Source organism: Nicotiana tabacum, chromosome 20 (assembly GCF_000715075.1).
Source record: "Nicotiana tabacum cultivar K326 chromosome 20, ASM71507v2, whole genome shotgun sequence".
Lineage (NCBI taxonomy): Eukaryota > Viridiplantae > Streptophyta > Magnoliopsida > Solanales > Solanaceae > Nicotiana > Nicotiana tabacum.
This window is the reverse complement of record NC_134099.1, coordinates 16,850,329-16,865,092: the sequence shown is the minus strand read 5'-3', so window position 1 is coordinate 16,865,092 and position 14,764 is coordinate 16,850,329. Positions and strand designations below refer to the sequence as shown.

General features: G+C 35.6%; 1 long non-coding RNA gene across 6 annotated transcripts; it reads right to left on the bottom strand.

Annotated features, from left to right (window-relative positions):
- Positions 1-746: 746 nt before the first annotated feature.
- LOC107828832 (uncharacterized) lies at positions 747-14,382 on the bottom strand. Of its 6 annotated transcripts, XR_012704036.1 has the most exons (7): positions 14,102-14,382; positions 12,921-13,059; positions 12,792-12,835; positions 12,485-12,595; positions 5,513-5,555; positions 3,337-3,404; positions 747-2,041 (listed from the first exon to the last, which is right to left on the bottom strand). It is a non-coding gene; the product is annotated as an uncharacterized LOC107828832 (long non-coding RNA). The 6 variants fall into 6 exon arrangements; XR_012704040.1 differs by lacking the exon at positions 5,513-5,555; XR_012704035.1 differs by having other exon boundaries at positions 747-3,404; positions 14,102-14,379.
- Between the last annotated feature and the right edge of the window lie 382 nt (positions 14,383-14,764).

Sequence of the window (14,764 nt, the reverse complement as noted above, 5' to 3'; positions counted from 1 at the left end):
AGAAACAAAAATATACGTAAAGAATGTTCATTTCCATGAGGTCAAAGTAGCGTTAAATCAATGTCACTGTAGAGTCATCCAACAATTCTAGAATAAGAGATCAATATTTTAGATCAATGTGCATCGGTTGGAGGACATTTTTTAAATTGAGATGAATGCAATTAAAACATATATGTGTTATAAATATATTATATTATGGATGTTAATTTAGTACTCCGTTGTAAATAAGCTTCTTGAAGAAGCTTATCCATATGGGACTCCCCGTAAATATGTTTATCTATTTAGTACTTTATTGGAAATAAACTTCGTGAAGAAGCTTATCATTTCGGTACCCGGTTATGGATAAATATTACCTCCGGTAGAAGATTATCCATACCGGGTATAATAAGCTTATCCTTTCAGTACCCAGTTATGTATAAACATTACCCCCGGTAGAAGATTATCCATACCGGGTATAATAAGCTTATACTTTCAGTACCCAGTTATGGATAAACATTACCCCCGGTAGAAGATTATCCATATCGGGTATAATAAGCTTATCCTTTCAGTATCCAGTTATGGATAAACATTACCCCCGGTAGAAGATTATCCATACTGGGTATAATAAGCTTATCCTTTCAGTACCCCGTTATGGATAAATATTACTCTCAGTAGAAGATTATCCATATCTGGTATAGTATCAGCTTACACAACAACTTCCTTTCTTCTATAAATAGAAGAGATTTCAGTTCATTATGTACATCAGTTTGAATTCGAATAATATAACAGTTTCTATGTATACTTGTCTTTACTTTACAGTCTTTATTTTATAACACGTTATCAGCACGAGACTCTGACATCTCGAGCAAATACTTTGAAAGTATTAGAGGTAAGAACTTTCTTTTCCTAAATAATGTCAAATCTTTCTAAACTTGAATTTGTAGCCCTGGATATATCGGGCAAAAGTTACATGTCTTGGGTGCTTGATGCTGAAATTCATCTTGATGCGATGGGTCTGGCAGACACCATCAAGGATAAAAATCAGGCATCAAATCAAGATCGTGACAAAGCAATGATATTCCTACGCCATCACCTTGATGAGGGCCTAAAAATGGAATATCTCACTATTAAAGATCCAGTCATACTGTGAATAATTTGAAAGATAGATATGACCACCTGAAGATGGTCGTTCTTCCACAGGCACGTTATGATTGGACTCATCTAAGGCTACAAGATTTTAAATCTATTGGTGAGTATAATTCTGCTATATTCAGAATTATTTCCCAATTGAAATTATGAGGTGATAATATTACTGATCATGATATGTTGGAGAAAATTTTCACCACTTTTCATGCCTCGAATATGCTCCTGCAGCAGCAATATCGAGAGATGGGATTTAAAAAGTATTCTGAACTTATCTCACATCTTCTTATAGCAGAGCAACATAATGAGCTATTAATGAAAAATCATGAAAGTCGACCTATTGGTTCTTATCCATTCCCTGAAGTGAATGAGACGAACTTCCACCAAGCTAAAGGTGAAAGAGGTCGTGGCCCTAGTCGTGGTCATGGCCGTGGTCGGGGAAGAAACCCCAATCATGGTAATAGTAATGCACCAAAGAAGCCTCCTCACCACCAGCAGTGGAAAAGGAAGGAACAAAAGCATGAAGCGGTGCAAGCGCCAAATGCAGAAAATGCATGTTATATGTCACGACCCAATTTTCTAACCCGGTCGTGATGGCGCCTCTCGTGAAGACAAGGCCAGCCAACTAACCCAAATCGTATCTTTAACAATTATTAAACATAAATGAATAAATAAATACAACTTAACGACAATAATAACCAGTGTTTAAAGCCCAACATAACCCGACCGGGGTGTCACAAGTCACGAGCATCTAAAGAAATCCTGAACACAACTACAGGGCCAATAATATACAAAATTAAATTCTGAAATTCTAAAGACAATGTCCGGTGTCGCGAACGCTGGCGGTAACCTTGCTCAGCTACAATAGTAATACCTTCAATGAGCTAATATCCCGCTACCGGGTGATCAATACCTGAAGCTGTATGCGAGGTGCAGGGAGTAAAGTGAGTACTCCGACCCAGTGAGTAATAAAAGTAACTACAGTCCGAAGATAAGAAAATCCAGTAAATACACAAAGTAAGCTAAAATCCAAATATACAGCAACATATGGAATTGAGCAGCTAAACAACAGTATAAATAGAAATACATGAATGCAATGCAATGCATATGATGGTACATTCCAGTACCCACTGCGGCATGCAGCCCGAGCCATCCATATTTATTTATCGTCGATGGCGCTCACTGAGGGTGTGTACAGACTCCGGAAGGGCTCCTACAGCCCAAGCGCAATATCTTGGTCAGTCAATGTTACCTGACCGGTCAGCCCATTGTTACTTGACCAATTTACATCCTACAGTGTCATTGTTACCACTGTTTCAAGTATATCATACAGTGTCATTGTTACCACTATTTCAAGTATGTCATATAGTGTCATTATTACCATTGTTTCAAGTATATCATACAGTGTCATTGTTACCACTGTTTCAAGTATATCATACAGTGTCATTGGACTCCGGAGGGGCTCCTACAGCCCAAGCGCAATATCTTGGTCAGTCATTGTTACCTGACCGGTCAGCCCATTGTTACCTGACCAATTTACATAATACAGTGCCATTGTTACCACTGTTTCAAGTATATCATACAGTGTCATTGTTACCACTGTTTCAAGTATATCATACAGTGCCATTGTTACCACTATTTCAAGTATGTCATACAGTGTCATTGTTACCACTGTTTCAAGTATATCATACAGTGTCATTGTTACCACTGTTTCGAGTATATCATATAGTGTCATTGTTACCACTGTTTCAAGTCACTTTATAATCAGTCCAGAAAATAATATAATAAGCCCCTTGGGCATTTACAAAATAGAAGTTTCCAGCCCGAAATACATTTAAAATGTCATTTGAGTTTTCAACACTTAGAATTACGGCTAAGTTTGCAAAACAGTAATTAAAACCTTGGACTGAAATTAAATGATATTAATCCCCGAAGGATTCTACAAGTCGGCACAAGGCCCCCAAACGTGGCATTAAGCCCAAATATCATCAATACATGTGCGTATCAGTCGCCAACATAATATAAGTATCAATACAATGTGCGAATCAGTCGCCAATATACTATAATTATCACTCGGGATGGACCAAGTCACAATCCCCAATCATATACGACCCCGCACCTGCCATGGGATGCGTGTCACGCCTCAATATAGCGTTACGATGTGAAAGTCCGGGGTTTCAAACCCTCAGAACAACAGTTGCATCAATTACTCACCTCGAACCGGCTACTTCTTTAGCTCGCGACGCCTTTGCCCCTCGAATTGGCCTCCACGTGTGTCGAATCTGCCCAAAATCGCAACGAATATGTCTCATTATGCTAAAGGGACAATACCCAATCGAAAGCAATCGAAAAATATCGAAATTCACGAAATTTGCAAAACCCGAGCCCCGGGACCACTTCTCAAAATCCAGAAATTTTTACATCAAAATGTTCCTTATATCGCCACGAGTCTATACATACCAAATTCACAAGAATCGGAGTCCATTTGACCCCTCAAATCCCAAATTTAGAATTTCAATTTCAAGTCCTATTTTCTTACAATTTGGCTATATTTTCATGAATTTCAAGGATGATTGCATAGTATAATCATGTATTTAGTTCATAGGACTTACCTCCAATCACTTCCCATCAAAACCCCTTCAATTCCCGTCCAAAAGCTCTCAAGGTTGCTCAAAAATGGTGGAAAAATGAGTTGGGTTCGCGGATGAAATGTTAATATTTCGGAAGTACTGTTCACGGGTCACTATTTACGACATTGTTCACGGGTCACTGTTCAATGTTCACTCGCGCGGTTACTGTTCACTGTTGCAGAAAATACAACAGCTTTTTATGAAATTTGCAGCACAACCATTTTTTACTAAAATGGCTCTAACTCCATCATACAAACTCGTAATTAGACGATTCTTGTTCCTATGAGTCACAAATAATAATACGAATACAACCCTTCAATCGAAACTCAATTCGGAGCTCGTTTGGCCAGTTCAATACCCATTTCGCTCGTTAAACAATTAACTCACATTTCACGTCAAAAACCCAATCGCGACTTGATGAAATTAAACCAAAATTTCCAGATCAGTCCTATCATTCATGATTTAAATTTTTAAGTCTCGAAATCAAATTTGGATCTATAGAACTACAAATGAACCTTTAGATCATTACATTTATGCTCAAAACGGCAAATCTACCAAAAATGACCCGTTGGGCATCCGAAACACACCCGAGGCCAGTGGGACCTCAACCAATCATGCCTACATAATTCATAACATCATTAAAACCTGCCCCAATCATCAAAACACCTCAAACAATATCAAATTATCCAAAACTCATCGAATTCAAGCCTAAGTTTCCAAAAACTTCCGAAAATACACTTTTGATCAAAAACCCGACCAAACGATGTCCGAATAACCTGAAATTTTTCACACACATCACAAATAACATAAAAAAGCTACATCAACTCTCGGAATTCCATTCCGACTCCCGGATCAAAATCTCACCTATCAACCGGAATTCGCCAAAATACTAACTTTGCCAATTCAAGCTTAATTCTACCCATTCATCACAAAAATATTCTGGACACACTCCTAGGTCCCAAATCACCTAACGAAGCTATCCGAACCATAAAATTTGCATTTCGAGCCCTCTAACATATAAGTCAATATCCGGTTGACTTTTCCAACTTAAGCTTCCTTAAAAGAGACCAAGTGTCTCAAACCTTACCAAAACTAGTCTGAATGACTTCAAATTTTGCACACAAGTCACATTCGATATTACGGACTTGCACCAACTTTCAGAATCGCATTCCGACCCCGATATCAAAATTTTCACTTCCGGTCGAATTTTCTCAAAAACCTTCAAATTCCTATATTTAGCCAAATGACTTCAAAATGACCTCCGGACATCCGAATTCACTTCCGATCGCGCTCCCAACTCCAGAATCACCATACAGAGTTATTCCCAGACTCGAAATCCCAAACGGACATCTATAACTCTGAAATGCCTTCCAACCCAAGTTTATGAAATTCTTCTAAAATACTAACTTCCACAATACACGCCGAAATGCTCACGGGTTATCCAAAACCAAATCCGGACATACGCCCAAGTCCGAAATCATCATTCGAACATGCTGGAACTTTCAGATCCCAATTCCAAGGTCGTTTACTCAAAATTCCAATCTTAGCCATTTTCTTCAACTTAAGGTTGCCGCAACGAAAAATTTCTTTCCAATTTGACTCCAAAATTCTTGAAATTCAATTCTGACCATACGTACAAGTCAATATACCTAAAATGAAGTTGTCATGACTTCCAACTGCTAAACGACGCGCTAGAGCTTAAAACGACCGGTCGGGTCGTTACACTATAGATGTGGAGGAAAAGGGCATTGGTCACGTACCTGTCATACGCCAAAGCACATGGTTGAGCTTTATCAAGCCTCCCTGAAGAAGACAGAGAAAAATGCTGAAACAAATTTTATTTCTGAAGATAATTTAGACTTCATGCATTTGGATGTAGCTGATTACTTTGCACTCCCAGAAAGAGAAACAAGTCATGTAATCGGTAGTGAATCTGTAGAAATGTAAATATTTTAATTTTTGTTGTTTGTAATAGATAGTATGGTTATGTAATTGTTGTACATAAATAAAAGTTATACTTTGATAATGATGTTTACTATAATATATTTTATTTATGTTATTTTGAAGAATATGGATAACCCTCAAATTATGTTTGGATCAAAGACAAATCATGAAGATATTTGTGTTATTGATAGTGGAACAACTCATGCCATATTCAACGATCAGAAATACTTTTCTTATTTGCATAAGGAAAAAGCAAATGTTTCAACAATTTCTGGTAATATAAGTTTGATTGAAGGCTCCGGAAGAGCTATAATATTTCTGTCTAAGGGAACAAAACTTATTATAGACAATGCATTGTTCTCCTCCAACTCCCGAAGAAACTTGTTGAGTTTTATAGATATCCGCCGAAATGGGTATCATGTTGAGACAATAGATGAAATGAACAGGGAATATCTTTGTATTACAAAGAATATTTCTGGCCAGAAATGCATTGTATAAAAGTTACCAACTTTATCTTCTGGCTTATACTATTCAAAAATTAGTACAATTGAAGCACACTTCAAATACTTTTGTGCTTTGGCATGGCCGTTTGGGCCATCCCGGATCAATAATGCTGAGATTAATTACTAAAAATTTGAGTGGGCATCCATTAAAGAACTTGAAGATTCTTACAAATGACGAATTTTCTTGTGATGCTTGTTATCAAGGAAAAATGATCACTAGACCATCACCAATGAAGGTTGGTATTGAATCCCCTGCCTTTTTAGAGCGTATACATGGGGATATATGTGGACCTATTCACCCACCAAGTGGATTGTTTAGATATTTTATGGTCCTAATAGATGCATCTTCAAGATGGTCTCATGTGTGCCTACTATCATCTCGCAACCTGGCGTTTGCAAAGCTATTAGCCCAAATAATTCAATTAAGGGCACAATTCCCAGATTATCCTATAAAGGCTATTCGCCTTGATAATGCTGGAGAATTCTCATCTCAAGATTTTGATGATTATTGTCTATCCGTTGGGATAAAAGTTGAACATCCTGTAGCTTATGTTCATACTCAAAATGGCCTTGCAGAGTCATTTATTAAACGCCTGCAATTGATAGCAAGACCACTACTTATGAAAACAAAATTGTCCACTACTGCTTGGGGCCATGCTATCTTGCATGCAACATCACTTATCCGTCTCAGACCGACACATTATAATAAATATTCTCTGCCACAATTAGTTTTTGGTCATGAACCAAATATTGTCCATCTACGAATTTTCGGATGTGCTATATATGTGCCAGTAGCACCACCACAACGTAGTAAGATGGGACCACAAAGAAGGATAGGAATATATGTTGGGTTTGAATCACTCTCTATTATTCGCTATCTTGAACCATTGACAGGAGATTTATTTACTGCTCGATTTGCAGATTGTCGGTTTGGTGAAACAAATTTTCCACAATTAGGGGGAGAGAAAAAGGAAATCAAAAGAGAAATTATGTGGAAAATTTCATCATTATCTCACTTTGATCCCCGTACCCCTATATGTAATCAGGAGGTCCAGAAGATCATCCATTTACAGAATATAGCAAATCAAATGTCAGGCGCATTTACTGATTTGAAAAGGATAACTAAGTCACATATCCCAGCAGAGAATGTGTCTATCCGAATTGATGTCCCAGTAGGACCATCTACTAGCATGAGAGATAGTGAACCTAAAGCACGCCTGAAGCGTGGTAGGCCTTTGGGTTCTAAGGATCGAAATCCTCGAAAAAGAAAATCGACAAATGATCAAAACGATACTATGAAGGGATCTCCTGAAGAGACCCAAAATCTGATTAGTTCTGAGATTCCTGAAGAAACCAATGAACCCGAAGCTCATGTGAGTGAGGAACTTTTAATAAGTTCGATCGGTGATGGGATTAATTTAAATCGATCTGAAATAGTGGTGGATAATATTTTTGCATATAATGTTGCACTTAATATTATGCAAGATAGTGAGGATCTTGAACCTTGATCTGTCGAAGAATGTCGACAAAGATCTGATTGGCCAAAATGGCAAGAGGCAATTCAATCAGAATTGAAGTCATTTTCTAAAAGAGAGGTCTTTGGACCAGTAGTCCAAACACCTGCTGGTATAAAACCAGTTGGTCATAAATGGGTTTTTGTGCGAAAAAGGAATGATAAAAATGAAGTTGAAAGATACAAAGCTCGCCTTGTTGCACAAGGATTCTCACAACGACCTGGAGTCGATTTTGATGAAACATATTCACCTGTTATGGATGTCATAACATTTCGATATCTCATCAGTTTAGCAATACATGAAAAGCTTGAAATATATCTAATGGATGTAGTTACAGCTTATCTGTACGGTTCACTTGATAATGAAATTTATATGAAAATCCCTGAAGGATTTAAAATGCCTGAAGCAAAATCTCAGGGAATGTATTCAATCATATTACAAAGATCTTTGTACGGTTTAAAGAAATCTGGGCGCATGTGGTATAATCGCCTTAGTGAATATTTGCTAAAAGAAGGTTACATAAATGATGTTATTTGTCCATGTATTTTTATAAAGAAAATGGCATCAGAATTTGTTATACTTGCTGTTTATGTTGATGACATAAATCTTGTTGGAACTCCAGAAGAGCTCCAAAAGGCAATTGAATATCTTAAGAAAGAATTTGAGATGAAAGATCTTGGAAAGACAAAACTTTGTCTTGGTCTGCAAATTGAACATTTAGCAAACGGGATTTTTATCCATCAATCTGCCTATACAGAAAGGGTCATAAAATGCTTTTACATGGACAAAGCGCATCCATTGAGTAAACCAATGGTTGTTCGATCACTTGAAGTGAATAAGGATTTGTTCCGACCTCCAGAAGAGGACGAGGAACTCCTTGGTCCCGAAGCACCCTATCTCAGTGCAATTGATGCACTAATGTATCTTGCTAATGCTACAAGGCCTGACATAGCATTTTCTGTTAATTTACTAGCAAGATATAGTTCTTCTTCTACACGGAGACATTGGAACGGGATTAAGCATATATTGCGATACTTAAAGGGAACTCTTGATATGGGTTTGTTTTATGCTAACAAAGATAGTGCAGACCTTGTTGGTTATGCAGATGCAGGTTATTTATCTGATCCCCATAAAGCTTGATCTCAAACCGGCTACGTATTTACATATGGAGGTACTATCATATCATGGCGCTCCACAAAGCAATTTATTGTTGCTACTTCTTCAAATCACGCTGAGATAATAGCTATTCATGAAGCAAGTAGGGAATGCGTATGGTTGAGATCAATAATTCATTTTATTCGAGAAAAATGTGGTTTGGAATGTGAGAAAAGACCCACAATTTTATACGAAGACAATGCTGCATGCATAGCCCAATTGAAGGGAGGATTTATAAAAGGAGATAGAACGAAGCACATTTCACCAAAATTATTCTACACACATGATCTTCAGAAAAGTGGTGACATTGATGTGCAACAAATCCGTTCAAGTGATAATCCAGCAGATTTATTCACTAAATCTTTGCCAACTTCAACTTTTGAGAAGATGGTATACAAGATTGGAATGTGGAGACTCAAATATTTGAAACAAGGTTTTCATCAGGGGGAGTAAAATACGCGATGCACTCTTTTTCCCTTGCTAAGGTTTTTCCCATGGGGTTTTCCTTATAAGGTTTTTAATGAGGCACCTAGCAATGCGTCTTACTAAATATGTGTACTCTTTTTCCTTCACTGGGATTTTTTCCCACGTGGTTTTTCCTAGTAAGGTTTTAATGAGGCACATTATCTTTTCATGAACATCCAAGGGGGAGTGTTATAAATATATTATATTATGGATGTTCATTTAGTACTCCATTGTAAATAAGCTTCTTGAAGAAGCTTATCCATATGGGACTTCCCGTAAATATGTTTATCTATTTAGTACTCTATTGGAAATAAGCTTTCTAAAGAAGCTTATCACTTCGGTACCCGGTTATGGATAAATATTACCCCCGGTAGAAGATTATCCATATCGGGTATAATAAGTTTATCCTTTCAGTACCCAGTTATGTATAAATATTACCCCCGGTAGAAGATTATCCATATCAGGTATAATAAGCTTATCCTTTCAGTACCCAATTATGGATAAACATTACCCCCGGTAGAAGATTATCTATATCGGGTATAATAAGCTTATCCTTTCAGTACCCAGTTATGGATAAACATTACCCCCGGTAGAAGATTATCCATACCGGGTATAATAAGCTTATCCTTTCAGTACCCCGTTATGGATAAACATTGCTCTCAGTAGAAGATTATCCATATCTGGTATAGTATCAGCTTACACATCAGCTTCCTTTCTTCTATAAATAGAAGAGATTTCAGTTCATTATGTACATCAGTTTGAATTCGAATAATATAACAGTTTCTCTCTATACTTGTCTTTACTTTACAGTCTTTATTTTATAACAATATGGTAGTTTTTTCTCAGACATACTTTTGTAGCAGTTATATTTTGGATGATAGAGCTTCTTGGATATAAAAATGTCATTGGGTTCTTTCCTAACTCCTTACTTAGCTAATAATAAAGAGGTTTTCATCAACATAAATAACTAAAGGTTAGATACAGAAATTCAGGTTGGAAAATTCAAACACTTTTTTGCTTCCTACAAAAGCAAAGCCGACACTCCAGCATGTCCCTAAACATCAAGCTCTGCACTGGAAAAATGAAAGACAGATGCTCGGAAAATTATCTTTGTTTCAATATTCAGATGTGTAGTTGTTAATTAAAGTTATCATCCAAGAGTAGACTGATTTTTGAAGTTCAATGAAAAGAATAAAATGAATCATTATAAGGATCGCAGTTACAAAGAAGAATGTTACTACCTCTCTGATTGCTCCATTAAATCACCATGTCGTAAAAAGTAGTGCTACAAACCTCAAAAACTCCACGAAGTTGGCGGGTCAAATAGATGCACAAGAAGCAATGCAGGTGTTTGCCAAACACAGGCCCATAACTAAGTCGCAAGCCATAAAAATGGTAGGAGCATATATTACGGGGAACGCCAAATCTACTCTTTCTTTTGTTAAGTAAACTGATGAATAACTAAAATGGTCAATCTAATGGTGGATATAAAGTACTGCAAATTCCCCTAATTAAAAAATAAAAAAGAAACTAAGCTTGTAGCTCAGCTGGCACCCTTAGTCGCCAGTTTCCAATTATGAGTAGCTGGACACGACAAATAGACGAAACACACAACAACCAACAACTAAATAAAAGTATGAGGAATTTTAAGAATCCTTGTGTTCATTACCATTTACAAATTAAATAGCAGAGTTGAAATGCAAACTACCAAACGTAAATAATGTAAACTTGGATTTTGTCAATCATTTTCAAGACAAAAACCAGAGGAACTGAATGTAGACCTTTTTCATAGTTAACTCCTCACTAATCTTTACCTGAAGTTCAGTCGTCTCAATGTCAGAACCTAAGAACATATTTTTGATAAGTCGGAACCCAGCAACATATTCACAATAAGACAAAAAAAAAAACTCCTTCATTTTGTTATTATATTTAACACCTCTTTATAAAGGAAAAAATATTAGTGGGAAAACAGCAGTATCCATAAGCTCATAAATCAACCACCGACTCTGCAAACTTTCATCCTATAAGTTCTAAGCACATTCTCACCTTAAAACAAAGTTCTAAGCACATGTTTAACTGTTCAACGTTGGATCAACAACCAAAGCCAACTTTAAAGAATCAATACATACGGGGAATCGTACTATATCATTCACTCCTAATACTATACCACAGAGTATAATACCTACAAAGGAGTATGTAGGATGTTCTATAAGTAATGTCAACATTCGAAGAAATGAACAAATGAACAAAATTGCTATATACATTTTAAGTTTGTTGTTCCTCGAGGACATCTGATTAAAAAAAATAATATTCCAATTTAAGTTTTCTTGAATAATCTTGTTTAAGGTTGTATCAAGTATCAACTATCAACAAATTAATTGTCTAAGTTATGCAAATAAAAAAAGAAAAAGAAGTTTATTATGGAAATGAATCGTAAGTTGATTGCTTTGTATTATCTCACTTGATAAGGAGTTATGGTTCAAGCCTCTCTCTCACAACCTGTATGTTTCAGCAGACGGGTAAAAGACTGAGGTGTGCACTAGGTTATTTTATCAGTTGTTGTTCAGAGGCTATTTTTGAGAGCTAGTCTCTAGAGTCAAATAGAGCTAGTTTGTAAACAACCTAAATTTGGCAGAAATTAAAAATTTTACTTTGACCATTTTTTTTTTAATTTTAAAAAAAGCGCAATTCATGACCAAGGTTTGAACTCTAGACTAAACTCTGAATAGTAGGCGCTTAACCATCAAGATATAGAGCTATTTGTGTTGCAGTGTCATTTATAATGTTTGTATAGGTATTCTGTCATTGCATATTATGTATACATACATACACATACATACACCGTTTGACACAATGTGACCCCAAATGTCTACTAATAATCAGAATCCAGTAACTATTTAACGTTAGATAAAAGTCTCTTATCAACAACTGGAACCAACCCCAAAGAATCATAACATACTGACATAATACCATAGAGTAATATCCATTGATATATTAGAATCACAAATCACATTAAAAACACACATTAACTGACATTTTTTAAATCAAGCAGATTAAATATTATTCGAAAAAATTGCATTTTTTGCAGTTTTCCTAGTAGAAAACACGGGTGCCCCAATGCAAAAACACAATATATGTAAGACACATGTACCTTTTTTTTCAAGGAAATTGACCATCTCCATCAACAGAATTTTGACTAAGTGATTCCAGTTGCCTAAAAAAGCCTCTAGACTCACACAGCAGATAACATACGCACAAGAACCTATAAAGAATACAAATACAAAATTAAAAATTACTACAAAATAGCAAAGACTTTTCTTAGAATAAAATCGAGGATTCAGCCTACCAATTTCAACAACAAAATACGAAGAACCTGAATTATAGACTACAATTTTAGTTAGCTCATAAGTAGTTTAGCAATTGGCTAAGGTAACACCTATTAAATCAGGCAAACCAACCTATTAAAGTAACTCAATTGCAGCCATTAGCTAAAAGTTATAACCTGGACAACAACATCAAACACATAAAACAACAATTAGGATCACCAAGAAAGAAACTCAAAAATAACAACCTGACCAAAGAGCTACCTACTAAGATTCCTCATTCATGAGTCAATGTTGCAAACAGAAAGAAAGCCTCCAACGATGTTGTTTCTTGGTAGAGACTTTGAGGGTGACAACATGCAGAGCATCTTGTCTATATATTCTTGTTCTCACCGATATTTACCTATTAGCCATGGGAGACAAGTAAGAACGCAAAGTAATCAAAGTAGTGTCAGCCACCGCCCTAGACAAAATAAATTTACAGAAATGGGCTATAATAACGTGGGTAATAAAGCAAATTAAGGGCGTAAATGTACTTCTCAAAACGGCCCTTCTTTTAAGACGACGCCATAACCACATAAACTCAACCGCACAATCTTAGAACGCAAAAAAAAAAAAAAAGAGTTTTCGAAATTAGTGTGAAAGAACACATTGGGCATAAGAAATACTCGATAGAAATTATTTTCTGCAGAAAATGTAGCGTCATTGTCTCAAATTTAATAGTACAAGTAAGAAACAATATCATTGTTGTATGCTGCTGGGTTATTCCAGTGGTTTATAATATAGTTCGATTAACAGATCAAAAAACATGTAATTCTCCAATTTTCACCTAAAAAACTTTCAAGGTTTAAAAAAATAGCATTTCTTACGGAGTTTTGCAAAATTCTTTGTCATAGCTAGCATTGAAAAATAATTGTGATAGATAGAAGTTACTGGTTCCGGGAACCCATACCCGACACTTGCCCCAACACTTCCTACAAACTGTTGTAGTACCTTGCCCTACTTCTCACTTTACAACAATGCTTCTTGAGGTCGTTTTTGTTAATTGTTTCATTATTGATAAATATATTATTGTCTACCTTGTGAGCACGTAATTGTTTCACCCACGAAAGTTGGATACTTGGATCGCTCAAATATTTGAGTTCTTACATTGATCAAACATAAGATGAGAGAAGTAATAAGAAAGATTACAATATCAATCTTTTATACTCTACATTCCGCAAGATAAAATAAAAAATGAACCTGACCGACTATTTTTGTAACAATCCCGGCATTTTTTTTTGAAAAACTTATGGAAAAATGTTTTTCAACTAAATACTACTCCTATTAGAAAGAAGCTTTTTTATTTTTTGCAAAGCTGAAAAGCACCTCTAAAATAGTTTTTCAGTGTGCTAAAAAATCTGAAAGAAAAAAGTTGCAGAAATAATTTTCGAAAAAAAAAATACCTGTTTCTTGAAACAAACGCAATCTAGAGTGGGATCCAATCTCAAACCAGGTAATTAATTCTAGTTGTGTGGCCTAATTAGAGACCAATTGGCCTAATTTTTAGCCAAAATGCTTGCTCACAATTTCTCTGGCCAGCGATTTTGGTAACTATAATAACAATTAAATTTAATAATTCTTGGAAAAAATAATATACGAATTAAAATTATCTCAAAAGATACGTGAATCATTTAGGGCCTCACTTCTTTCTTTTTATTTTTTTTTTGGAGAAAAAGAAAACGTTTGGACTTCATTGTAGTAGGTTGGAAAAGTCCACTTATTAGTCTTTCTTTTTTTATTAATACTAATATTTATTCAAATTTATTTCTTTGGCTCCAGCTTTCACTTTCAAGAACAAGCTACGTGGTCATGGTGACTAAACTTTGATAACCATACATAATTCCACCTATTTTTTTCTTCTATTTTTCGTAAATATGACTAGCAATTGCTTTTAGGAATAAATTGTTCTGTTTGATATTGAACAATATAGAGTGCCTTTTGAGCTATCCTATTCCTAATATCGTTAAGAGTTTAAGTTCTATATATTAAAATTATAATAATCGGGTCAATCATAATAAAATTATAATAAATATCTACTATAAAGATAAATTTGTAAATTGATAAAG